Below are 26014 nucleotides of genomic sequence, written 5' to 3'. Positions count from 1 at the left end.
AGTCATGAGGGTTCAGAAAGTTCTTGGCATAGAGTAGGTACTCAAAAGAATGTTCCATTCTGTCTCTGCTTTTCTAACTTGCACCGCGATCGGGTCATGAGGGCCCTCGTCTCCGTTTAAGAGAGGAAGCGAGAACAAGAGAAAGACAGCCCTGAAGTCCCAGGGTAGGTCCCCATGTTACCAGTGTGCACGTGCAAAACCTTTTTAACCACAAATGATGTTGCAATCCGAGGTCTGCTCTTTCTAGTGGCTGCTTGTCCTTGTTTTGTGCTTATTCTTTCCTAGGAAATAGCATCACGGTTCTCAGATATTGGGCCAAGCAGCGATGACCAGGAGAGAAGGCTTTTTTTATCCGATCTGAGATTTTGTTTTTTAATGGATGCACTCAGAGCACAGAGTTACAGTGTTCATGAAGCTAGATTAATATTACAAGATGGCCAATATAAATCTAGAAGGCATTTTTAGTGTGAATTGAAGAAGCAGGAGAGAAATGAGGATAGGATCTACTTCCTTGCTTCCTGGGAGCCGACCTGGAGCAGGACAGGGCCTTCCTCCTTCCATGTGACCCGACAGGTAGGTGGCTGGTGTCAGACAACTCTGGGTTTGGGCCGAGTGGAATGGCAGGTGGAGTGAGGTGGCCGTTACAGAGAAGCAGTGTCCTGATGGCACAGAGGAAGGGGGAGAAGTGATGGCAAGCAGAGTGAAGGACACTAACTGATGCAGGAAGTAGGGGACGTTCGATGGCTAAGTGCAGGCTTCTACCAAGAATAAGGAGGTCAGAGGACCCTGAGTGGCTCAGGGGTTGAACGTCTGCCTTCACCTCAGGGCATGATCCCAGGGTCCTGGGATAGAGTCCTGCATTGGGCTCCCTGCAGGAGGCCTGCTTCTCCCTGTGCTTCTGTCTCTGCCTCTCTGTCTCTCAAGAATAAATAAATAAATAAATAAATAAATAAATAAATAAATAAATAAAAAATAAAGTCTTAAAAAAAAAAAAAAGAAGCATGAGGGCAGAAGTCAGGAGAAATAGAAGCAGGCCGCCCCTGGAACCTTCCTTCCTCTGAAGTGCTGGGTTTGTCTTCCCCTCACTGAAACTGGCCTCAAAAATGGAGATGTTCCTTTGTAAACCATAGCTTTCTATTCTAACTCTGCAGGTTACAAATGGAGCTCTGGTTGGGGGTTGACAGATCTTTGAAAAGGGTCATGGATATTTTCGTCCCTTGATATTTACTATGTAATGCAAATTTTACATTTGGATAAAATATATAATGCAGATTCACAAGATTGATAGTTCATGATATGTAATCTGATGGATGAGGCCACCTTTAACTCTGATCACTAATTTTTTTTTAAGATTCTATTTATTTCTTTATTTGAGAGAGAAAGAGCATGCACGTGTGCGCACAAGCATGGGAGGGACAGAGGGAGAGGGAGACTCCCCACTGATCAAGGAGTCCCATATGGGGCTTGATCCGGGGACGCTGAGATGATGACCTGAGCTGAAGGCAGACGCTCAACCGACTGAACCACCCAGGTGCCCCCTGATACTAATTTTGAACAATACTTTTCCTGGCTCATTCTCAAATAACTCAGTTCTCAAATTAGTCACTAAAAGACTCTGTGCCCTCAGATGACATACTCTCCCTCCCAAGGCCCTTCAAAATTGACCCCCTCCTCCTGTGACACTCCTACTCCCTATTCTAGCCACACAGGATTAGGTGTAGGTCCACAAACATCACTTTTTTTTTTTCTAGGTAGGCTCCATGTCCTACGTGGGACTTGAACTCAAGACCCTGAGATCAAGAGTCACATGCCCTACTGACTGAACCAGTCAGGCACCAGCCCGCAAACATCATCTTGATAGCCATAACTTGAAAGTCCCTCTGCTTCTTGTGTCTCTGGCATATTGAGTCTACCTTTAAGGCTATCCTCAAAGGTTTTCCTCTGTGACGCTCTCTCCAACTACTCTAATGATGCTTAGGGAGAGAGAATTTTCTCTCTGCTCTTGGTTCATTACTTATTCTCTATATAAGAGACTTCTTGATTCCAAATGATGAGCTAAAATGTTTAGATAATACAAATCTCTGAGGGATGGCACACAAGTCCTTTTTCTGGAAAAATATATCATTCATTTATTTAAATGACACAAAGTATGCTTAGTGTCAGGCTGTATGGTCCCCTACTTTACCAGGCTTAGGTAAACCTGAAAAAGGCCTAGCTCCACATCTTAAGGATATCACAGATTCATAGAAGATGAGTAAACAGGTGAGTACATGGAAAATTATCATATGATGAGGCAGGACTATAACAGAGAAAAGCAAAAGGTGCTAAATGATGATATGGAAGGAACAAGTCCCAAGGAGAGAGGCCAGGAAGAAAAGAGGTTCCTGAGCAGCAGTACCCTCAGGGTGAGGACAGTAGGGGCAGAGGGAGTAGCGGCCTGGCTGCAGTGGCTGAGTCCCCTTTTTCCTGCAAAACAGGTGGAAAGCACATACTTTGGGACTGGATGCTGTGCAGGTGAGCACAGCACAGGCAGTGAGAGGACAGAGATAATTACAGGGGAGAAAGATGGGGGCTTTGGGTCTTGTTCTGAAAGATTGAAAGCAGATGCCTCTATCCCATGTATACCTGGAGGCTGTAAGGTAGTGATGGGGAGAGGGAGACCTCTTAGGACTGTGATAAAACATATGAGAAATGATGGCCTAAAGAAGGCAGTGGAAGCAGGAGTGAAGAAGAGAGGGCAGATCCAATGGAGCTACCATCCACGTTCTCTCTAACTTAATGACAGATTGGATGTGGGGGCTAAGAGATACCTAGGCTTGTTTCTGACTAAAGTGCCTGCTCCTGCTGAGCCAGAAGAGGAGGGGCAAATTTAGGGGGTGAGAGAAGAAAAGATCTGAGTTTAGTTGAGACATGTTTAAGATCCTGTGGGGTGTCCAAGGAAGAATTTCCAGATGATGGAGGACTACATGTGTCTGGTATATAATAGAGACAATTCAACTAAAGATAAGAATGTTGGAAAAGCGAGTATGTACAAAGGTAGCTGAGTTCTATTTAGAAGCAAAAGAAGGATATATAGGGTGAGAAGTAATTCTTATTAGCCATGACTATGATGGAAATCTATTAATAGATATTAAAAAACCGGAACCCCAAACTTTGTCTTGCCATAGAATTCCCAAGTTCTACCCTTCACCCTCAAACGCCCATCACAAATTCCCCCAAGGAAATACAAACTCAGAGTCAAGAACTATGACCAGGTCAAAGCATATGCTTTACCACTGTAACACTTCACCACAGCACCTTCACCACTATGGAAAGTGGCCTGGTGTGTGAGGCTGGACCACCCATGCTCTAATGCCAGAGATGGATAGGATACAAAGGATCTAGAACCTTTAAAATAGGCTGAGACGGCTGTTCAGTGCATTTGCCCTAAGATGAAACACAAGTCTCAGTCTTCTGTATGTGACCACTCCAATGTCAAGGGAAACTGTGTCAAAGGCAAAGTAGACTGAAGTAAACAAGAAGACAAAGTAGGTACCTTTCCCATGGTCTATGGTAGAAACCATCTTATCCAGGCATCGAAGAATTCTTGGGATAAGGTATTTCCCTGGTAGTAATGGCCCCCCAAATCCACATCACTCCCAGTTTCATGGGAGGAAGAGAAGGACTATATAAGGTAATAATCAAGAGATATATATATAGAGAGAGAGAGAATCCCCTGCACCTGGATCTAATAAATGTCACTGCCCTTAATCCCACTTAATCATCCTTCTTCCTTGGGGATGAAGTTAGGAGTTAGAAACTACTAAGACTTGCTGAGAGCTCCTCATTGAACCCAAAAGGCCAAGAACGGGACCCTGATAAATAACTCAATTTTAAGGACCAACAAAACAAGAAGAACTTTTAAGGAGGTACCTGAGAAGGGAGACTAAAAGGGCAGAAGGAAAACCAGAAGGGGGTGTGCACTTCCAGATGTCATGGGGGGATAGAATTCAGAAAGGGCAAGTGGTCGAGAGTGTGAAATATGATTTGATATGACTGAAGGGTCATGACGGCCGCAGTGGGAATGGTTTGCAGTGGAGAAGTGCAGGATCAGGAACCGTGGAGTGCAGGAATGCACACGACTGGCATACCCGCTAAGATCTGCACGGATTAGAGCATGAACTGAGAATTCTACTTGCACATGACAGCAAGCCAGCCGTCCTCAGAACTGGCTAATGGCCAAGTTATAACAGAATTCTCAGCTAAGGAAGAAGGTACCTCAATAACATGGTCTTTGCTTAGTTAGTGCCCAGATGGCTCCCTTGAGTTTCTGACCACCAGATGGTGAAGTATCACAAGTGTTCTACTTTCTGATGAGCTGTGAACCTATACATTCTCCTTTCCTGCTTACCAGTTGGACAAATGTGGGTTAGTATTTCTTTTGGAACTGTAGATGAATAAACTTTTTATCTTAAATTTCATTCTAAGCAAAGATGAGAAGATGAAAGAATGCCCCCACCTCCCCGGGTAGGACCTCAAATTTAACATGTCCAAAACTGAACTCACACACATACACGCAACAGCAGCGAAGAGGCAGAAAGATGGAGAAAGAACAAATTATGCCATCTGGTATTAGATTAAAATAAAACACCTATACTAAAATTATACTAATATGAATTTTGTTGGATGATTTGAATACTAGATTTGAGTCCTGGCTGTGCCACTTACCAGCTATGGATCTTTGGCAAATTACTTAAGTTCTTGGTCTCTGTTTCTTTTTTGGTAAAATGGGATGATAATAATGATACCTAACTCAGAATTTTAAGAATTTAAATATAAGGACACATATAGCATGGTTCATGGTACAAAGTTAGTGCTCAGTAAATGCTATCCACTATAATTATTATGGCACTTCAGAATTTGGCAGGGCTTCCAGTTGATCATTATGATTGTCAATAATAATGACAGCATATGTACTAGGTCAAGGTCATTTGCATTAATAGAACACACATACACATAGACACCTACACATATGCATTTACATATATGTAACAAGAAAGCTTCTCCAAAAAGGCAGTCTTCATATTATAAAGAGCTTCAATCTAAAAATATATTGATAAGAATGTTTTTTTGATCTTGGAAATGTTTTTCCCCCCTCACAGAAACAATGACTATAATAAAGTATTCGCAGAATTTTAGGACCCAAATTAACTTTTAAATGATGACACTTCTGAAAATATAATAAAATGAAGTGAAAACATTCAAGCTGCAAGGGAATTAGCAGATGCTGGGAATATATTGGTCCAAGATCTATTCTAGCTCCCTTCTAGTTAGCAAGAGATTGGAGAGTTAAAATTTGGGGAAAAAAAAAAAAAACACAACAACTCCAAGACACTCTTGTAACTAGGGTTTCAGGCAAGACTTAGTTTCCACCAATCAGAGGAACTTACATGAAATTCTGATTTCAAATAGTGAGTCACATGGAGAGCGAAGCAGAGTGTAGAGCATCCCACTTTCTGCCAGAGATTGTGTTGTTCCCGAATTAGGCCCTTCCTGGCTTAGTAGCCACTGTTGCTTTCCTGGGGCAGCAGAGGAAGCAGAACTCTGGCAGCAATAGCTTCTTTATCATCAGTTTCCCTGCAGAGGTGGTGACAGGCTTCTAGGAGGACAGTTAAGGCTCTGCCATCAATTCTGTTACCTGCACTGGACTCCTCCCCGACCAAGAGAGACAAGCAGAGTAAGGAGAGCTTTGGACAAGAATCCAGTCATTGCTTAGGCAAATCAGACTTACTGAGATCCCTGCCTAAGAGTGATCTATGTGGATTATCATGGCAGTTCCTTCTTCCACTTCAGAGCCCATGGAAACGCAACAATATTCATAACACAACTTTTATAAAGAAACAACATGGGATTGGACAGGAAGGAGGAAAAGGCGGAAGGATAGAGGTACTTCAGAGGTAGAAAAGGAGCAGAAGCAGCTATGTGCATGTACTGATTGTCTGTAATGTAGTTAACTGAAAGAGAAGCACTCTCTCTACAGAAATACTCAAGAAGAATAGGTGATAGGGATTAAGAATACCCTTCATCATGATGAGCACTGAGTAATATATACACTTGGTGAATCATTGGGTCGTACACTTGAAACTGACATAACACTGTACGTTAACTATATTGGAATTGAAATAAAAAGCCAAAAAAAAAGAAAGACGCTTTTGAAAAGTCAAGATTTTTGGATTCCATCCTGAGGTAACCAAATCAAAACCTCTAAGGGGTGGCATCTAGGAATCTGGCAGTCATGATGGGGAGCAAGGTTTGAGAGCCAATGTAGCAAGTGTGCATACACGGAGATCAGATTTCAAATTTTTTGCTCCTATTGTTCATTCTCAGAGGTCATTTAGAACATGAAGGGAGAATGCACACTCTCTTGGGCATAGGTTCCCTTTTAGCTTGTAGTTATGGATGTTAAGCTGGAGCAGGATTTGCTGCCAGACAAAATTTCTGCATTCAAGACACCAACACCCGTTGGGTGTGCCGGCCCCAGCCAGCAGGCCTGAAGCAGCTGGTCTCACCTGACAGGAACCACAAATATGAGAAGAATAATTAAATGGCAGAGTCTGATGACTGAATCATATCTGCCTCATCAGTGGTTCTAGACAAGTGCAGTGTAGATATTTTGTGCTAAAGGTTATTGAGAGAAGATCGTTGTCAAGTCCTTGGATTGGTTCTAGTCACTCAACTCAGCTGTGGTGAGCACCTTGCATTTGAATGAGCCCATTAAATAACATATTTAATATACAGTAAATCTGGAAATAAAATCACTCAACATAGTAAATGTTGATCACATAAAAATCCCAAATAGTCAGTAAACCACTATATTCGAATGAGCACAGGCCTCACGTGTGAGGATGTGAAAACCATCCTCAACTCCTTCACACAGTCTGAGGGCTGTCCTGCGAGCCAGCCCCGCAAAGGTGGTCTCACTTCGTGGTCTCACTTTTACCTCGATCTTCTTGTCTGCATGCCTTTCAGTCTTCACCAAGAGTAGGAGCTGGATAACAGGCCTCCTCTTGTCAGCATTTAGAAATACCTCTATTTTTACCCTTTTTTTTTATAAGAACAAGGTGCCTACAAAGGAAAACTGAAAAAATAGAATAGGTTCCCCTATCACCTTCCTTCAACTTTCAATGTTGAAATCACTTGGTATTTTGAGCAAATATTGAGTGCATATGCCGATAGGAGAATTTCTGCTAGAACTATAAAAGGAAAGAGAAGAATTAAGCATTTTTAACCATTTATTAAGCATATCCTGAGGATCAAGCACTACAGCAGGGAAGTAGGTATTACTGTGCATGTGACACAGAAATGGAAGCTACGGGAAGATTAGCAACTTGCCATGGGATACACAAGAAGATGTAAAACCAGGATTTAGGCCCATGACTGTCTGGGCCCTTTCCCCATGAGCTCTGTCATTATTGTTTAAAAAAAAAAAAAAAAGTTTACTTAGCACATTTCATTTAGAGATACAGATATCTAAATATACAGTTAACATGACTTGCAGATAAGCTCAGTTCTTTGCCGTATACTGGAAAAAGCACATATTCCCAGAAGGGAGCCGAAAATAGTTGCATCCCTCAGAGTCTCTCAGGAGGCAGGAAAAAGACATGGAGTCTGAGGAACTTCCCGTGGGGAGCAAAGGATGCCAGAAGGTGGACTGAGACATTTAGGAAAAGAAGTATTCTTTTGACCGCTAGGTGGTTGAACAGCGTAGGGCTATAGTTAAGAGCATGGGACATGGGTGCAGGGCCCACTGCAGGGGGCTCTAGCTTCCAGCCGGGAGACTTGGGGCACGCTGCTTCCCCTGTCCTTGGTTAAGAGGAAACAGAAATACGTACTTCACGGAGCATGAGGTTTCAATTATATAAAAATTGCGAGGTGCCTCGCACAGTGCCTGATGCTGAGCATCTGCTTACTAATTGAGGACTCCATACTAAGCGCTCAGGAAACAGGTTGCTCACCCACCCTTTATGCAAGGCCCCTTGACTCTGCTTCAGTAAATAAGGGCTGAAGTAGCCTCTGGTATGGGCTTGCAAATCCGCTGGCTCCCTACCTCCAGGAGGGCTACCCTGTGTTCATGGAGCTGGGGGAGACCCTCTCCACTGCCTGCGCCACAGTTTCTCTAGAGAGAAAACTGTCTTTGTCTACAAAAATACCCTGATGCTCGTTGCTTGGGGTGGAAAAGGGGAGATTCTGGGAGACATGGTGAACAAGAGGCAGGAAAGAAAACCTAGTTAAGGAAATGTAGAGGAATTTTGAATTGAGTGATGGCAAAGAGGAGGAGGAGGGGGAGGAGAGGGAGGGGAAGGGAGGAGGGAGGGGAAAGGGAAAGTGGAAGGGAGGAGGGAGAAGAGGAAGGAGAGGAGATGGGAGGAGGGTGGGGAGGAGGGAGAGGGGAGGGGAGGGGAAGAGGGAGAAGAGGAGGAAGAGGGGAAGGGAAGGAGGGAGACAGGAGAGACGGGGAGGAGGGGGGAGAGGGGGGCAGAAGGAGGGGGGAAGGAACCGAACCGGGAGTGAGAAGCCCCGGACCCGCTGTGCACATGAATGCAGTTAATTAAAAATTCCTGGTGGCAAAGTGACTTAACTTGGTTTAAGAACAAGGATGCTTAATATTCCATTTAAATGTTTTGCTGGGATATGTACCCTCCCCTGTGGCCTGCAGGTCTTCACGACAGAACAGTTCCTTGTGGGAGTGAACTGAGGATGAAGTGGGAGGGCAAGTCCAGGAAAAAGGACTGAGCTCCCCTCCAGGTCAAAGAGGAACACAGAGGAGAAGGCAGCTGAGGGAGGTAGGATGCAGGGAGGTCAAGAGTTCCCGGGGAAACACTGCCCATGCAAATAGGTTGCAGGTTCAAGAGCCTGCCCCAATCTGGGGGATGGCATTGGAACCTTGCCCGAGATAGGAAATGGGTGCTAGAGACAATTTTATTTAGATCTCCAAGGACAGGGCAACCTCAGAGAAGAGGGTGACCTCAGCTACCATCTGAGTTATGTTAGCATTTCCAGATCGGGGGGAAAAGATAAGACTGCCCTGTGATAAGTGGGATGGTAGGAAGCAGTCATTTTCAAAGCTTGTTTGTATTTCACAGAGAGACTCTTCAAAGGAAATATTACTTGGAAGTCCATTGTGAAAACAGATAAAAGAATATCTGCTCAGCTTCGTGTGTGTGCACATGTGGTGTGTGTGTGTGTGTGTGTGCCTGAGAGAGAGAGAGAGAGAGAGAGAGAGAGAGAGAGAGGAGCAGGAGGAGGGACAGAGCCCTGTCCACCTGCTTCTTCCCCTGGCCAAATTCTTGTCTCCCTCAGCGCAGCTCTTCTTGTGCCTGGGGGCTCCCCATCACAGTTTTAAAGCCCCAGGTAAGAGTGCATCTGGCTTTTTTTTTCAGAGCTGGAGCACATCAAGGGGCGCCTAGCTGGCTCAATCCATTGAGCATGCGCTTCTTGATCTCAGGGTCATGAGTTTGAGCCTCACAGTGGGCGAAGAGTTGACTTAAAAAACAGAGAAATAAGAGATAAGGAAATACACAAGATGGAGCACATCATTTAAATGCACCCAGTCTCCAATCAGATTGCCTTTACTCACTGGGTGAGTCTAGGCCAATCACCTGAATGTTTTTGTGCTCTGCATATAGGTCATGGGTGGAAAAAAGACCTCACAGGATTATTGTAATGACTGCATCAAAGTTCCATGGAAAGCATTGTGAAACGTCTTAGCACACAGTAAATAATGCAACTAGTATTGTTACTTTCATATGCTTCCTTGGCAGTGAAAGTATATGTAGATATTAGATTATCAAATTGTTTCCAGGTGGGCAGCTACCCCAAGAGGTCTTGGCGGAGAGTGAAAGGAGGATGGGCCACAGAAGAAGGAATCCACTGGAGAGACATGTCAAGGTGAGGGGCTCTGGGGGCAGCCTCAGACCGAGTAGAGAGTGAGGGGGGCATCCAGGGGAAGGAAGGTTCTCCATCCCAGAGGAGCAACCACCATCACCACTCCAAGTCAGACGGTGTCTGACTTAATGCACACAAGAAAGTTACTCCACTCCTTGGGGAACTCAAATCCATTTGATTGATTTCCCTCAAATCACACGCTGACTCTTTTTAGGATTTCGGTCCCAGGACCTTTAATTATCATCAGCAGACATAGAGTGACTGTAACATCAAAACCCAATGTCAAGAAGGACACGGCATCCTGAGCAGGAGGCAGAGCAAGATACTAGTAAGAGAGAAATCCTCACAATTCTACTGCCCCAGCTGTATTCTAAAAGGAGAAGCATTATCAGGAATCTAAAAGTTCCTTACAGAACATTGTTTTCTCCTCTGCCACCCTGCAAAACTCTTGATTACACACTGGAATATGTGTGTGTGTGTTCCCAAAACTTAAAAGACACATATTATCAGAGTAAATGATCTCCGAACAAAGTCCAAAAGCTGAAATAGTGCATATTTTCTCCAAAAAAAAAAATTCTTGGAATTGTATTGCTTTTAATAAAATTTATTAACTTAATCATTTTCTATAAAAGGAGATGTTAAAAAGTAGAGGGAGTATAAAAATGATTTGTAGAGGCTCATAAAGCAATAAATTGTACTTTGTAGAGTGGAGGAGATGAGAGAGAAACTCAGCTCTCTCATATGTACAGTAGCCACGTGAAATCCATGGAGGAGTCCTGTTCTGCACAATCCACACTGTTCTGTGGCAACCTGGGCAATTTCGTTTTGTGGGGTATGCAACCAGGGACAAAGTTTGGAATCCTGGGGTGGACTGAAATAGAGTAGCATGGCTGACGCATTTTTGGAAAGAAGAATAAGAAAGTAGTTTCTAAGACTTGGGAAAAGATTCACAGTAAGACTCAGGAGTCCCTGGCATGGGAAAGCGGGCAAATGGAGAAAGAGAGTTAAAAGCCTGAAGGATAATGAAGTGTAGCCTTCCCTTGTGGAACCAAGGAGTGGTTCCATATGTCTTTATTGGCAGGGAGACTTCTAGAAAATCCTGTTATCAAGCATCAGAGAGTTTGGACAGAGATCAAATGAATTGCCCAAGGTCACACGCTGTGTCAGGGCAGACCCGGAGTTAGAACTCATACCCCTGAATTTCTAGTCTATTGCTTGGCTCCTTAAACCACAAATGCTTGTCAAGGAAGAAGTCTCCCCAGAGCTGAGGCAACACAGCTGGAGAGCATTAACCCCAAAGTTTAAAACAGACAGGATTTCACTGGATCACAAATCTATAACCTGTTTCAATGGATACACAGGGAAAGCAGTAAGCAAAGGAGGGCTGAGCAGGGATAGCCCAGGAAACGAGGAGGTTAAATTAGGTGATCAGATCACCCCACCCAACAAACCATCACCCTCAACACACACACACACACACACACACACACACACACACACAGAAATGTTATTGGCTGGTAAATTAATACTGGTCTGCAAGAAGAATCATTGTTTTAGAATAAGTCGTTGGTGTGTGTGTGTGTGTGTGTGTGTGTGTGTGTATGTGTGTGTGTTTTCCTTAAACCTAGGAAAGAGACTCCTATTAGATCAGTAATTAGATATGGTTAATTACGAACAAAACAAAGCGAAACAAAACATGAGGGCAGTTAAGTCTGAGATCATTAGGAAAAAATGCCTTCTATCTTCTGAGTGATCTCGTACTCCTGAGTCTGCAACCTTTCTTGGCCATTAATTCCATTGAGAACTTGATTAAAGCTGTGGTCCTCTCCTGGGAAATTGCTTATGGGCCCATACAACGAAATTTAGTATTAAAATTTCAGGTGTTCAAAGATTCCAGAAGTCAAAGGACCCTCTGTGAGAGAAATCCTGTTGTAAGAGGCTCTGCAATGCTCAGAGGAAGGAAGGTGGGAATAGTCTTGATAGGTCCACAGGTTCTAAAAGCCTATCCAAAGGCCAGCGGCCCCATGACCACATAAGATATTTGTTAAAAATATAGACAGACATCTGAATATCTTCCAGATCCTAATGTATCTAAATTTGCAGGTCTATAAAGGTGGAGCAGGTACCAAGAAACCAGTATTTTAACAAATGTCCCAGATGATTCAGATACACAGTCGGATCTGGGAACCACTGCTTTGGACAGCTGCTTAGAGATGGCTGTTAACTACCTGGATACTGAATGTGATAAAGGTAAACAGAAGTTGGGAGAGGAAGAGGTAAGAATAGTGATCATATTTTCCAATCCTGATTAGGGACCAATGATCTAACAATGGTGAAAATATTTGACATCTGGCCCAATCTAGGAAATCTGGGACATATGGTCATTGTGATATAAGATGAAAAATGTCTGAAAAATCACTGCTTTAAAGATAAGATGACCAGATGGTCTACATTAAGATGGAAAGTTCCATCATTTCATTTCACATCCTGCATCTCTGATTTTTCCTTGCTTGTTACCTTCTCCTCAAGCTATTGAAACACTCTTCTTCCTTTTATCTCCAAATTTCTCCAACTGCTCCATATGTTAGGAAACCTCCCTCACAACCCCTTCTAAACAGCCTCAAGGCTGGCTCACAGGCCAAGACCAGCCTCCCCTGTTCTTTGCTGGGTAGGCAAAGGCCCCTAGTCCCTTCTCTTTAGGTATCTATTTTCACCCACTCCACCCTTGAGCCTCTGTCCTCTCAAACTACAAGCAAGAAAGCAAACTGCAGCCTAGCATCTCCAGCTGACACTAAGAGTATCCACACTCACCAATTTTTATCACTGATCCTTACAAGGAGAAAGATAGGGAAAAAATAACAACAACAAAGTAACAAACATGGAAAAGCTCCCTGTTCACAGCGTTCTTTCTATTACAATAGGGAGAAAGCATCAAGGCTATAATTGCCAACTTCTTTGTGTATCTTCGATTTCTTGCTTCCCATTTATTTCCCAAACTACTATGATAATAAACAGAATAACAAAAATGTATAGAATATGTATTATATATATAAATAAATAAATATATTAAAAATGTCTTAGAAGATAGGATGAACAAAAACACATGATAAATTGTTGGTGCTTACTTCTAGAACTGTTTTACTGTTTCAGAATAGCAAAAGGAAACAGACTGCAAAATACAAAACACACTCCTCACTCTATTTACCATAGTGGTTTGCCATATGATGTATACTGAAAATAGATGCTGAATTAAATCAAAAAAGTTTAAAGACCGATAAGAGAAAGAGCTCACCGAGACTATGTCCACCTAAAAATACAAATTTCTCCCAGTATTTTGCAATCTTGCTTCTCTTGCTACTTAGCTAACACTAAGGCAGCCCTGTAAATTAATACCAATTACCTATTTGTCTTTGAAATTATTATTTCTATCATTAACATCATTAGTACAGCCATTAATTAAGTTTCATGCCATCTCAGTTATCTCGTGTAAATTTTTCCAAAATTTCGTGAAGTAGATACCAGCTTCCCACACTCTACAGAGATGGAAAATGAGGCTCAGAGAGGTCAAATACCTTGAACAAAGTCACATAAGTTGAGCTCGTCAAACCAGGGTTGCGCTGGTAAATGTTTACCAACCAGCTCTTTGGGGTCAGGGAAGAGTTCTGATTTGTAATATTTGCCGGTTCCCATGGTATAAATACTCCCAGCAAGGAATTTCAAGCTGCCAAGGAGATGTCACGGAGCACAGAGTTGGGAAGGGATGGGCACAGTGACATCTTAGCTATGGCCATGGCTCCCGCACACCATGGCTTGAATCCTGGCCAGCCTTATTCAGAGAGTGGTATATTCACTCACTGCACCATTCCTGTGATCATATGAGTATGGGAATTGGACACTGGCCACGTCTCTATCCTGAGAGTACCAAACAATTTGTAGAAGTCAGATTCTTTTTTCATTCATTGAATAGTAAAATATAGAGGAAGGGCTTCAAATTATCCCATTGTTAGTGTGTAAACTTACAATCAAAAGTACAAACTCTTTGTGAACAACTCTGAAAGCTGAATTGGAAGTAACATAGCAAGAAAAAAAATCATATAAAGTGTGACAAGTCTACTAATAAGAAATACCATCATTCTTTTGACATGGAACCTCCCTTCTTCATTTAAGACTTCCTTTTTTTTTTTTCCAAAACCAAATGTTTTAATCCAATAAATAAAAGTCATTCTACCTAGACCTCAACTTCAGCATCAAGGTTTTCCTCTTGTTTTCTTTCATCTGTACCCCACATTGGCTAAAATCATTCAGATGTCTTTAACTTGTTACTCTCCAAAATACTCTAATGTTCAGCTTTTAGGACAAAAGTTACACATCAAGCTAGTGTCTGCAATACCTGCAACTCATGACTATGAATGAAAGGGAAGGGAGAAAAGCATCTCTCCATTCTGAAAGATGAGCCTATGGTGTCCATATGTGCTGATGCCCAAGGAGAAGAGAGCTAGTTGGAGATAAAGGCAGGTCTCCAACATTGACCTTAAACCAATCATTAGCCTGGTGATACATCACAAATAAACCTGATGGAAAGGAATTTTTTTTTAAGATTTTATTTATTTATTCATGAGAGACAGAGAGAGAGAGAGAGGTAGAGACACAGGCAGAGGGAGAAGCAGGCTCCATGCAGGAAGCCTGATGTGAGACTTGATCCCGAGACTCCAGGACCATGCCCTGGGCCAAAGGCAGGTGCTAAACTGCTGAGCCACTCAGAGATCCCCCCTGGGAAAGGAATTTTAAAAATGCTTTGCCTGGCTGACAAAATCTGAAATAAGAGGTAAGAATTACTTCATCTTGATCGTAGAAATAAAATAAATCTTTCTTATCAGACTCTAAAACCTATGTCATAAAAATATGTTCTCATATCCATCAAACATTTCAAAACAGGGGATGCCTGGGTGGCTCAGCTGTTGAGCGTCTGCCTTCGGCTCAGAGCGTGATCCCAGGATCCAGGATCAAGTCCCACATCAGGCTCCCGTAAGGAGCCTGCTTCTCCCTCTGCCTATGTCTCTGCTTCTCTCTCTGTGTCTCTCATGAATAAATAAATAAATCTTAAAAGAAATTCAAAACGGAAGTCATGAATTGGAACCCGATGGAAAGGTCATTTATCTCTAATGTGTAAGAACCAGTCAACACAAAAACAATAAATAATAGAAGTGTCAAAATGATTTGCTTCATCTAGGTTTTGATACAAAATGTTTTACTATAAATGAAGAAAAATGAATAGATGAATATCATTTCATATCACATGAAATACAGAATATATTTTTCAACTATTTGTCAGGGAACTTGGTTAACTTTCATTATGGATATACTGGCCTACTCTAGGATGGACAAAAAAAAGATACTAAATATTAAAGAGTTAATAGAGAAGGCAGAAGCAATCATGACTAATAATTTAGTAGATTCAATAATTTAATAAAAAACAGTTCTATTAAAATGAGAATACAAGAGGCCTGGCACTATCTCTGATGTATGGGTTTCTATAGAAGCAGGCATGCTCGTAGGCCTTTATAAATAAGAGAATTTCATCCCTTAAAAGATATGTGGGAGGCATCCCAAAAAGCTACCTAACCAATGTGGGATTCCCATGGTATTCCTGCCCAGTGTGGGAGAGGTGGTGGAGGTAGCAGGGCTTCCAGGGGGTGGGGCGCGGGGGTCCACCTCCACCGAAACACCACCACAGAGAGAAAACCAGCCAGCCCTGGGACACAGCCTAGTGTTGGACAGCTCCACTTATGAGGGTGTCCATCTTTTGCTCAGTGAAAATGTCTGAGTTCAGACCACTGATCGTAATTATGCCTCCCAGAAGACAGAAGCACAACAACAAGAAAGCACGAGAGAGTTAGAAACACAAAAATTGGACTTCAATTCTGATGTCATCACCGTTAGCGGGTTGAGATCAAATCATTTAGACTCCAAAACCTCAGTGTCTCCATCTGCAAAACAGTGATAAAAACAGCTACCTAGAAAGACTATGAAGATCCAATGATATAATAACATGAAGTGCTTTATAAACCCTAAGTCACTACACAATTAATTGATGACGTGAACTCAACAATTACTTCTGTTCCCGACTATTTGATAATCCCTAAATTATTTTAAAATAGCTACCAAATGCCACCAAATGGTTTTTTTTGTTTTGTTTTGTTTTTGTTTTTGTTTTGTTTTGTATTTTTGGAGGGGAGGGGAAGAAAGGGGAGGGTTTCAAAACAGAATGAATCAAGACATGTTACTAAGCTAGCTGTCTCTGCCTAAGTGTTCCAGTTTATTAATGGTAACAAAATCATTTGGTCACGTGCAATTCTGAGAGAGCAGCATGGCTACCACTTCAACGATGCACATGGTCACAGCAGAGGTCTGGCTAGATTCTGACGTATTTTGGCAGGAAAGCTAAAGAATTTCCTGTTGGATTGGATGCGGAGTGCAAGAGAAAGAGTCAAGTGTGGTTTCAGGATTTTTTGGCCTGAGCAACTTGAAGCATGGAGCCACCACAAGCAGAGAGGAAGAAAACTGTGGGCAGAGCAGGTCTAGAGGGAAGATCAATTAAATTTGAGATGTTTATTAGACATCTAAGAGGAGATGTCAAGTAGTACTCTGAGTAGGAATAAAAAGACTAAAAGGAAAGACATCATTGGTATATAATGTTGAAAGCAATTCAAGAGTTCTTTGAAAATACTTCTTGGGATGTTAGCTTTGCAACAGGCCTAGAAAACAATTGGTCAAAATTAGAACATGGAAATCAGTGGAAATCTCCAAGAATGGCTTCTAGAAAAATAATTAAATGGATTACAAGAAATATACAATGTGATTACAGAGCAAAGGTATAATAAAGTAGAAATATATTTTTTGTCTTGAGTATATACAAGGCAACTAAAAACAGGAAGAAAAATATTTGAGATAATCTGATGGAATACTTATGAAAAATCTGAAGTAAGACATGATTTTCAAAACTTGGTAAACTGTAAGAAATAAGAATTTACTTTTTTTTTTTTTTTTTAGTAGCACAGGGGGCATGTCACTGAAACCATCAAGAAAGCACAGACATTGTTTTCTATTGGAAATATGTATGTGGTTATTGGTTTTTCAATATTTAGAATCAACTTATAGACAATGATCTGAAGAAAAAATCTCTGAGATGTTTTGATTTAAATCTTCTCAGATTTGGAAATTTAACTCTAATACCACTAGGGGTTATTTTTATACATGGTATCCTTAGTAAGGATCTACAGTGACTTGTTTTAAGTAATTAAGTTTCTTTTTTTCCTTGAAAAGGTCAGTATTAGTTGACTATTATTTCTTCCCTAGTATTATTATTAAATAATAATTTTTTAAAAAGAAATTCAACCAGTTAAATTTATATCAGAATTTTACTGGACATCTGAGCTCTTCTACTGTGAGAATCAAAACTTCTTCTTTTAAAAATATGTCAAAAGCACACATTTCATGGGCAAACTTCAGATAGCATGAAAGCATAAAGCTTCAAGCCCAACAGAAACCTTGGAGGAGATCTTATTCAAAGCCTCGGACTAGATGGCCTCCCAATGCTTTCATCTACCCTTGATCATCCAAGAGCATTCATTAAGTCCCTGTATGACAAAGGTGTTCTGTTAGACATTAAAATGGTGCTCATCCATCTTTTAAAGACATAACCCCAGTCTTTAGGAATGAGCTCTTCAAAACAGTAGGATGTTTTTTTTTTTTTCTCAAACATTAAGCAAGAAGTAAAACAAAGGTGAAAAATAAAGTAGTAGTTAACAAAAAAGACATAATATTCATTTGCTTTGTAGCATGGCATGAAGAACAATCTTAACTATTCCTGACCTTGAATCCACTAAAGATATCCTTTTCATATTTGAACTGCAAACTTTATTGAATATCTCATGCATTTATCTGAAAATGGAAAAACCTAGACTTTGCCATGACAACCAACATTAAACAAAGAAAGATATCCTGATAAATATGCTGTCCCCAAGCCCACAACCATTTGGAATGGAATACCTCTTAAGGTTTAAGCTGTCCTCGGGGTGCAAGATAGAAAAGGGGATCACACCCCACTTCGACGTAAGACCCTTGCTCGGGGACCCTAAAGACCCTTAGCCCACTGCCACCTTCACAATCTTCCCCTTTCCCACTAATCCCACAGTTACAGAGTCCACCACACGCTTGAAATGGACTACTTATTCCCCAAATACTTTTCACTTTCTCTGAAGACAACTGCGTTTGTCCTATTCCATCATTTACTAGCTCTTGGATCTTGCACAAATCATCTGATCTTGAGCCCTGATTTTCTCAAAACGAATTTCTCATAACTAGTTCTCAGGTTTCTTTGAAGAATAAGGAAGATCGTACATATAAATCTGCAAACGTATTGTGTAGTGTCTGGTACATAGTAGGCATTCAGTAAATAGTAGGCATTCACTTTGCAGTTATGTATTTATTATATTTTTGACATTTTAATAGTCATCCTGAAATAAAAAATATACAAAAGAGGCCTTGGAGGGAAAGGTAACTGTTCCTGTTTCCAAAAGTTAATTAAGTGCTAATGATATATCAAACATTTTAAATGGTGGATAACTTTCAAGACTTAGAGCAGACTGGGGATCCCTGGGTGGCGCAGCAGTTTGGGCCTGCCTTTGGCCCAGGGCGCGATCCTGGAGACCCAGGATCGAGTCCCACGTCGGGCTCCCGGTGCATGGAGCCTGCTTCTCCCTCTGCCTGTGTCTCTGCCTCTCTCTCTCTCTCTCTGTGACTATCATAAATAAATAAAAAAATTAAAAAAAAAAAAAGACTTAGAGCAGACTGACTCTTCTTAGAGCAATAACAATCTGCTTTACTTTCTGCGCAGAAAAGAGGGCTCATGGCTTCATGTTTGAAAGGGTGTCATATACAATGAATAGGAGAAAGCCAATGCAAGGAGACTTAATTTTGAAAATAAGGCTTGTACTTGGTCTTTTTTTTTTTTTAAAGATTTTATTTATTTATTCATGAGAGACACACAGAAAGGCAGAGACACAGGCAGAGGGAGAAGCAGGCTCCATGCAGGGAGTGGGACTCGACATGGGACTCGATCTCAGGACCCTGGGATCATGCCCTGAGCCAAATGCAGACGCTCAACTGCTGAGCCACTCAGGCGTCCCATACTTGGTCTTCTTATTATATACAGCAAACTGAATATTGTTTGCCTTTGCTCCCAAAGGACATTTGTATGTTCCCTGACAATCTAGGAACCACAGAGTACTGCAGAGCCCATATGTCCACGCTCTAAGGAACCGAAGAGGTTCTGTGTTCTGTGTACCTCTCCCGTGAACAGATGGGAAGCCAAAGCATAGGATGAAGTTCATGCCACAAACATGTGTCAGGTGGCTACTCTGTATCAGATCCAGTGCCTGTTGGGATCTGAACTTAACGAAATCACCAAGACCTTTGAATTTTCTGACATATTATCTTCTTATTTTCATGACAGCAAAAAATTTAATTTCTTTCCACCTAAGAATTAAAGGTTGTGAATTAAAATATTGCAATAGATCATCCCATTTACTGTCCTGGGATTGGGGGATTCAGGAAAAAAAAAATGGTTTTCTGGGTCCCTGGGGGTGTTCCAGAAATATTTTTGTTTCAATCGCTATTATAAAAAATTATCAGTGGTTTGTTAATCTGTATTGTACGGTCTTGCATACATAGAAGAAGAACAAAGAGGAAGAGAAGGAAGAGGAAGAAGAAATGCAAGAACATCTTTGATGGTTGAGGGGCTTGCAGTACCCCAGGTGTCTCTCAATGTTCTGTCTGCAGATAGAATACGAATCCTGTTAGATTCAATTTCTGGTGGCTTCAGGATTTGTTAGAGAATTAGAGTGTGTTTTTAAATTAATTATGTTTTTCTTTTCTGTCATTTTCCTCTTTTTATTAAGTTCAATATTGGGGAAAACACTCTAGTAACTTCTGAATTCAAGATTATCATATTTTTAATAAGCTGTGGTATGGCATTTATTTGAACCCTAAAAAATAATAGCACAAGTACCATTAAGTTCTGGAATCTTTCTCTAACTATGTCCACCTATAAAAATGACCACCCTATAAATTAGCATTTCTCAGAGCATGGTCCTCAAACACCAGCTCTAAGATGCTGCAAGAAACAAAGATGCCACAGCAAAATAAACACATGATAGTCTCCTCCTAGCAATGGAGGAGTACACTGGGCTAGCAAGAAGCTCAGCAGAGAAGAAGCCTAGTTGTGCTACACAAGCCAGTGTGTCCCAAACTAATGTGAAGCAGTACACGCTTTTAGCAGAGCATCTATTAATATTCTCTGAACTGCCATTGTAAACAGACTGGGGAAGTAGGCTGTAGCCACATGGGAACGTGTTGTCGTCTTGAATGCAGAACTCAACAAAATTAAAAGAAAGCAAGAAAAATGAAGCAACATCCCTCAAAGTCAACTGGATAATGGAGTGGGTTTTGAAACAAACACTGCCTTGGGTTTGTTTATGCTTTTTTATTTATCAGTTTCCCCCCTCCCAGAACTATTCCCTGTAGGAAACAGTAGGCTTTCAGAGAGCAAGGACTGGAAAAAAAAAAAATCTTAAGCGTATGAATTAGCATAGATAAGACATCCAAAATCCAACAGAAACAAATTAAAAATTAATAAAAATCAAAAGTATAAGCCACAGCACCCATGACTGTTATCTAGAAATGCTGGGTGTATGGTAAGACTGGGAGGTAACAACAAATGTGCATGCTGACTGCTGCAGGAAGGTTGTACCACTTAGCTTCTTGTCCAAGACTAAAGGAATCAAAGATGTGGAAGAAAGTCATTGTATATGCTCTTAGTCTCATCCTCCTATCTTAGGTCTGGAAAGTAGTCATAACCGAGGCCAAGTGAATTTTGACTCCCCATATAACCAGAGAATAAATTGTCTAAACACAGTTTCTAAGTGCCCATAATCAATGTAGCAATTTGGATCATTCTGGCATTTTCCAGCCAGTGCCCCACTAGCCCCTCCAGCTGTGTAAGCAGCTCATCCTGTTCCTCCTCAAGCCCTCTTCGTTACAGCCCACTCTCTGGCTTGCAGTCTAAGACAGTATTCATTGAATCGGGCTCCTGGGATTTTATCTGTGACTTGAAAATTCAAAGTCTACTTGTGAAATGCAAATGTAAGTTTATTTTGAATACCCATAATACTCTTATTCGAATACTACCATATTTTATGACCTACCATAAGAGCTTTAGACAGGTTTTTCTCATTTAATCTTCACAGCAAGCCCCTGAGAGAATAATTATCCCCACTGTAGAGATAAGAAACCCAAGGCAATGAGAGTTTAGGTAAATTTCCCAAGGTGGCACAGCTATCGAGGGATGGAGATGATCTTTCCATCTAGACAGGCGGACTCTAGATCTCGTCCTCTCACTCCTCATACACTACTGCTTCTCATTAGTAAAATAAAAGCTTCAGTTCTGATTGGCTATCAGTGCAAGTAAAAACAAAAGTAGAATTCATAGAAGTATGATTTTTCTTGCTTGTGTGGTAGGTGAGCTTGGGCTCTGGAGCCTGACGGCCTCAGTTCAGAGCCCACTCTGCATCTAACCAGCTGTGTGCCTGTGAGCAAGTATCTCACCCCAGAGTTCCCATCTGTTACATACGGATGACAGCTAGCATTTATTGAGCATTTACTCTATGCCATGCATTCCAAACACATTGCATACATTAACATACTTAATTCTGTAAAGTAGGTAGTTATTATCTTTAATGACAATAGAAGTTCTAAGTAAGAGTCGGATTAAATGTTTTAATGCTGGTAAAGAACTTGGAACAATGCCTGACAAAGCGTATTGGTAAATGCTAGTTATCAGACGTATGATACACATATGCTTAGACATCGTAACACATCAGTATGATCTTAATCATCATCCAAATGGCATCACAGAGATGCTGCTACAAATCTGGGGCATATTGTTTTTAAAAGGGGGAGGGGTAATCTAGGTTTCTAACAATGCTTTAATGCAATGTGAATGTATAAAATATTAACAATAATAAATGACTAAGGAGGCAGCTCCGTGATAGTGGTTTAAAAGTAGCATCTCTGCACACAGGCTGCCCAGATCAGAAAATGAGCTTTACTATTTAATAGCTGTGTGACCTTGGGCAAGTGGCTTACCCTGTCTGTGCCTTAGTTTTCTCACCTGTAAAATAAAGATAATGATAATGCTTGCCTTCTAGGATTGTGATATTTAAGTGAGATAATCTATGCAATGTACTTAGAGAAAAGCTGGGCAGATAGTAAAAAAAAAAAAAAAAAAAGCTATAGTAGTAGTAATGCAATTCTACTATATAACTCAGTATATCTTGTAATTTTGTTTCCTTCCCAGAAGTGCAGCCCCAAGAAAAACAAAACAACGGAGCACATGTGATGTAGGGATAGCATCTGATCGAAAAGAAAACCAGCGCTCCACACAAAGGCCCAAGAACTCTTATTTCCTAAAGTTTGTTATAAGGACACCTAGGGTGTTTGAGTCCTCTTGCGATCATCTCACCATGGGCAACCTTACATGGAAAATTTCCTAAGTCATTCCTGACCCTCATGATGCAATATGGGCACCCAAACAGCACTCTAAGGAAGACTGAATTTACTGATGCTAACTTGTTTTCCTTGAACAGGAGAATGTTTATAGCTTCACGACCTTTTCATTTTTCTGTGTTGGAAAAGGAATTACACCTCAAAGCATATCTTCGTTCTGGAGTTTTATTACTAAATCTGATGTATCCTGACTATAAAAATGTATGAGCCAGGAATGTACAGCAAGGATACATGAAAGTGCCCGCTTGTACTATTAATACTGGGAAGTCAAGCCTCGCGCTCCTAGAACCAACCGTGCTCAGGAAAAACGTCTGAAATGATTGTCCTTTCCCAAAGTCAACTTCCTTCTCCAGCTTCTCCAGCCTCCCCAGCCTCCCCTGCCTCCCCTGCCGCCCCTGCCGCCCCAGCCTAGATTCTAGATTAGAGGAGGAGTGTCGATTCAGATGGAAATGCTTACATGCACTCAGTGGCCTTGAGAATTACCATGATTAATCTTAAACTGACATGGGCAACATGGAGGTTGATGGTCGGAATTTGAAGTTATAAGCACAAATAAAGCCCCTTGGCGCAAAGCGGAACCACATATAATAAGCTGCTAAAAATCAGGATTATTGTTCAAACCAGCACTCTGATCCCAAGGGAAATCCAGAATCACAGGGATTTTCTGGTCTCTTCTAAGAATGCCCCATTTCCAAACACTCAGTTTGGGATTTGCATTTTCCAAAAGGGAGCAGAAGAGATGTAAGTTGATCCATTTTTCTTTTTAAGACGGGTAATGTCTGGCCCATTTGGGAACTAGATATCTTCTAACAAAAGGTTTAACTAGATTTTTTTTTTCTTATGCATGCATGTATCTATCTATTTATTATGTTAACACTCCTCCTACTCAACAAAGCTTATGAGTTAACTAATAAAAAAACAAATTCTAAAAATGAGGGCCAAGAAAAATAAGACCCAAGCTGAAGTATCACAGGTGAATATAATCGGTCACAGATTCACTTTTTTAGCCTCCTGATGGTCAAAGCAAATAAAGGAAAGGTCTCTAAGAATGGAGTTAAAGGGACTGAAGATATGCAACCACATTAAAATGATTACTTCAAAATTTACAGGTTGGACTATTTCAATGAATGTATGTGTACTAAAGTCTCACACAGATGCATGCTGGGAAAATGTTTCCTTCCACGTGTCTCTTTGAGATCAATATTCTGCAGCCTTTCCCAAAGAAAGACCTCTAGACTCTAGAAGGAGAGTCTCTACAAACAGTTGAATTTCAGTTTTTAAAATATGATCAATGTTCCTATTTTAATCCAAGGAAATGATTATCACCAAGTAACAGCCCTTATATTGCCAATAATGAATTCTTGTTTTGCTAAAAATAAAACAAAAGCTGAATAAAACAAAAATCTTCCCAGTTTTGAAATGTGGACTCACTAAGAATTTAGAAAGAGATCGGTTCTCCTCCACTGGTCCAATGTACTATGCATGGCAAAAGATCAGTAAATGTGCTGGATCAAATTAGCCCTAATTTCTCAAGTATTGGGTATATAATCATAAGCCATGGTTATTATTCTTATATTTTTTACTAAGGGTCTTAAATGCCATTTTAGAAGGATTCATATATAAATAAAATAAAGTTTATAAAAGAGTAAAATAATAATAGTACGTATATTATAAGGAAGAAGGGAAAGAATTTAACATGCAGTGAGAAACTACCCCATATATATCACCCTGGTCTCTGGTACTTACATATATTATCTAATTTGATCTCCACAATAATCCTATTAAGTAGACACTACCATTATCACTGTTTTACAAATAAGATATCAAGGCTCAAAGAGATTCAAAAATTCACTCAAGATCACAGAGCCAGCAAGAATACTTTCCCCATATATGTGTGGTTGGGAAGCCCATGTTATTCCTAACATACATCAGAACAACTCTCTCATAGGAGGACACATGATAGTAGGCCCATTTGCTAAGTGTGGAAACTGAAAAATCAAAAAGTCAAACTTTCTTTCTAGTGTATGTGAGAGCCAGAACTAGAACTTGGAAATCTACTACATCACAGTTGGTATCATCTAAAGAGAAGAATTTGGAATAGCAAATCCATTGAGAGAAACTTTGCAACATTCTGAAGACAGAGTTTAAGTTAATAAATAAAAATAATGGATTTTCTTTTCTTTTTCCTTTTTTTTTTTTTTTTTTTTTTTACCCATTTTGGCTCCTTGGTAAGTAGACTTTGTAAGTTTATTTGTGAATTCGACTATTGTACTAGAAGTACAAAGGGATATAATTGAGATAAACTAAAAACATAATAAATGAACTAAAAATATACCATTTTCACAAGGGAAACCACAATTTTCTAGGCTATGTTCCCTAGAGCTAGAGAATATACTTCTAATGAGCTTTGAGTAATCACATAAATTGAAAACCTAACCTTGTAATGCCTGATAGTGATCTAAACTACTTAGCTATGTTTTGTATTATACCACAAAACAGTGGTTTGTTCACGAAATGTAACAAAATATCTTGTGTTACTCATACTTTGGCCTTAGGCTTACATGTGTTGAAACCATAATCCCCAACGTATTTCAGAGTATGTTTGGACAACCAAAGTTACTCTATGAAAATGACCCAAAAGGAAAACCCTATTCCATTAAAAACACAAATTGCTAAGAGTTAAATGTTTAAGTATTGCCTAGAGTGTATAAAGAAGATTTAAAATCTAGTGCTCATTTTTCCCACTTAAAAAAAAAAAAAATGAAAAAGGAACTTTCAGGAACCATACAGGAAAGTTGTAAATTAGCTATATCCTGATCTACTTCATATCTGTTGCATTATGTAATGCAGAAGAAATGAGATATTGCAGCCCAACAAAGGGCTGTTTGATACAAGAGCTTCAGACACAGAGAGAAAGAGGCTACCCTGGTTGGCTAATATAGACTTGTCAGCAATGTCAAGGTGATGTCAGGGGTTTCCAATAGACATCACAGTTTGGAGATACTCAAGCCCAAATACCTGAAGCCCATCTTGGGAATGTTTAGCGACATTATCTAGGCTGAAAACTATGGTAGTTAAGAATGTCAGCAGTGGAATCAGATAGAAACTACATTTAAATACCAATTCTGTAATTCACTGGGTCTATGATTCTAGGAAAGTCCCTTCACCTTCTTCCTTCACAGGGTTGAGAGGCTTAAATGAGATGGTATATGTAAAATACTTAGCAAATTTCCTGGTACCTGGTAAGCCTTCACAAGTAGTAATTACTTTTATTATTGTTATTTTATGTTATTTATTATGTTATTTTATTTTATTGTTATTTTATGAATAATCACTAGTGCCATTAGTAACTAATATGGTACCCCTAAATATTAAGGGATCAATAAATGCTTAGTAAATAAATTGAGCTTTGGGGCTAATGGCTGGAAATATTACATTGGTCCACTTATTTATAAAAGAAACCCTC

The 26014-nt window shown here is 40.4% G+C and overlaps 1 protein-coding gene and 1 long non-coding RNA gene across 3 annotated transcripts in view; one reads left to right on the top strand and one right to left on the bottom strand.

Moving 5' to 3' along the window:
* Positions 1–26014, bottom strand: part of SUGCT (succinyl-CoA:glutarate-CoA transferase) — a 714296-nt gene that overhangs the window by 212630 nt on the left and 475652 nt on the right. The window lies entirely within an intron of this gene.
* Positions 112–24338, top strand: LOC140613149 (uncharacterized). The gene is made up of 5 exons (XR_012014285.1): positions 112–573; positions 8696–8822; positions 9842–9927; positions 12028–12200; positions 22340–24338. It is a non-coding gene; the product is annotated as an uncharacterized lncRNA (long non-coding RNA).

The sequence above is a fragment of the Canis lupus genome, chromosome 21, assembly GCF_048164855.1.
Source record: "Canis lupus baileyi chromosome 21, mCanLup2.hap1, whole genome shotgun sequence".
Taxonomy (NCBI): Eukaryota; Metazoa; Chordata; class Mammalia; order Carnivora; family Canidae; genus Canis; species Canis lupus.
Note: the sequence above shows the minus strand (reverse complement) of the source record. Positions and strands in the feature narration are given on the sequence as shown.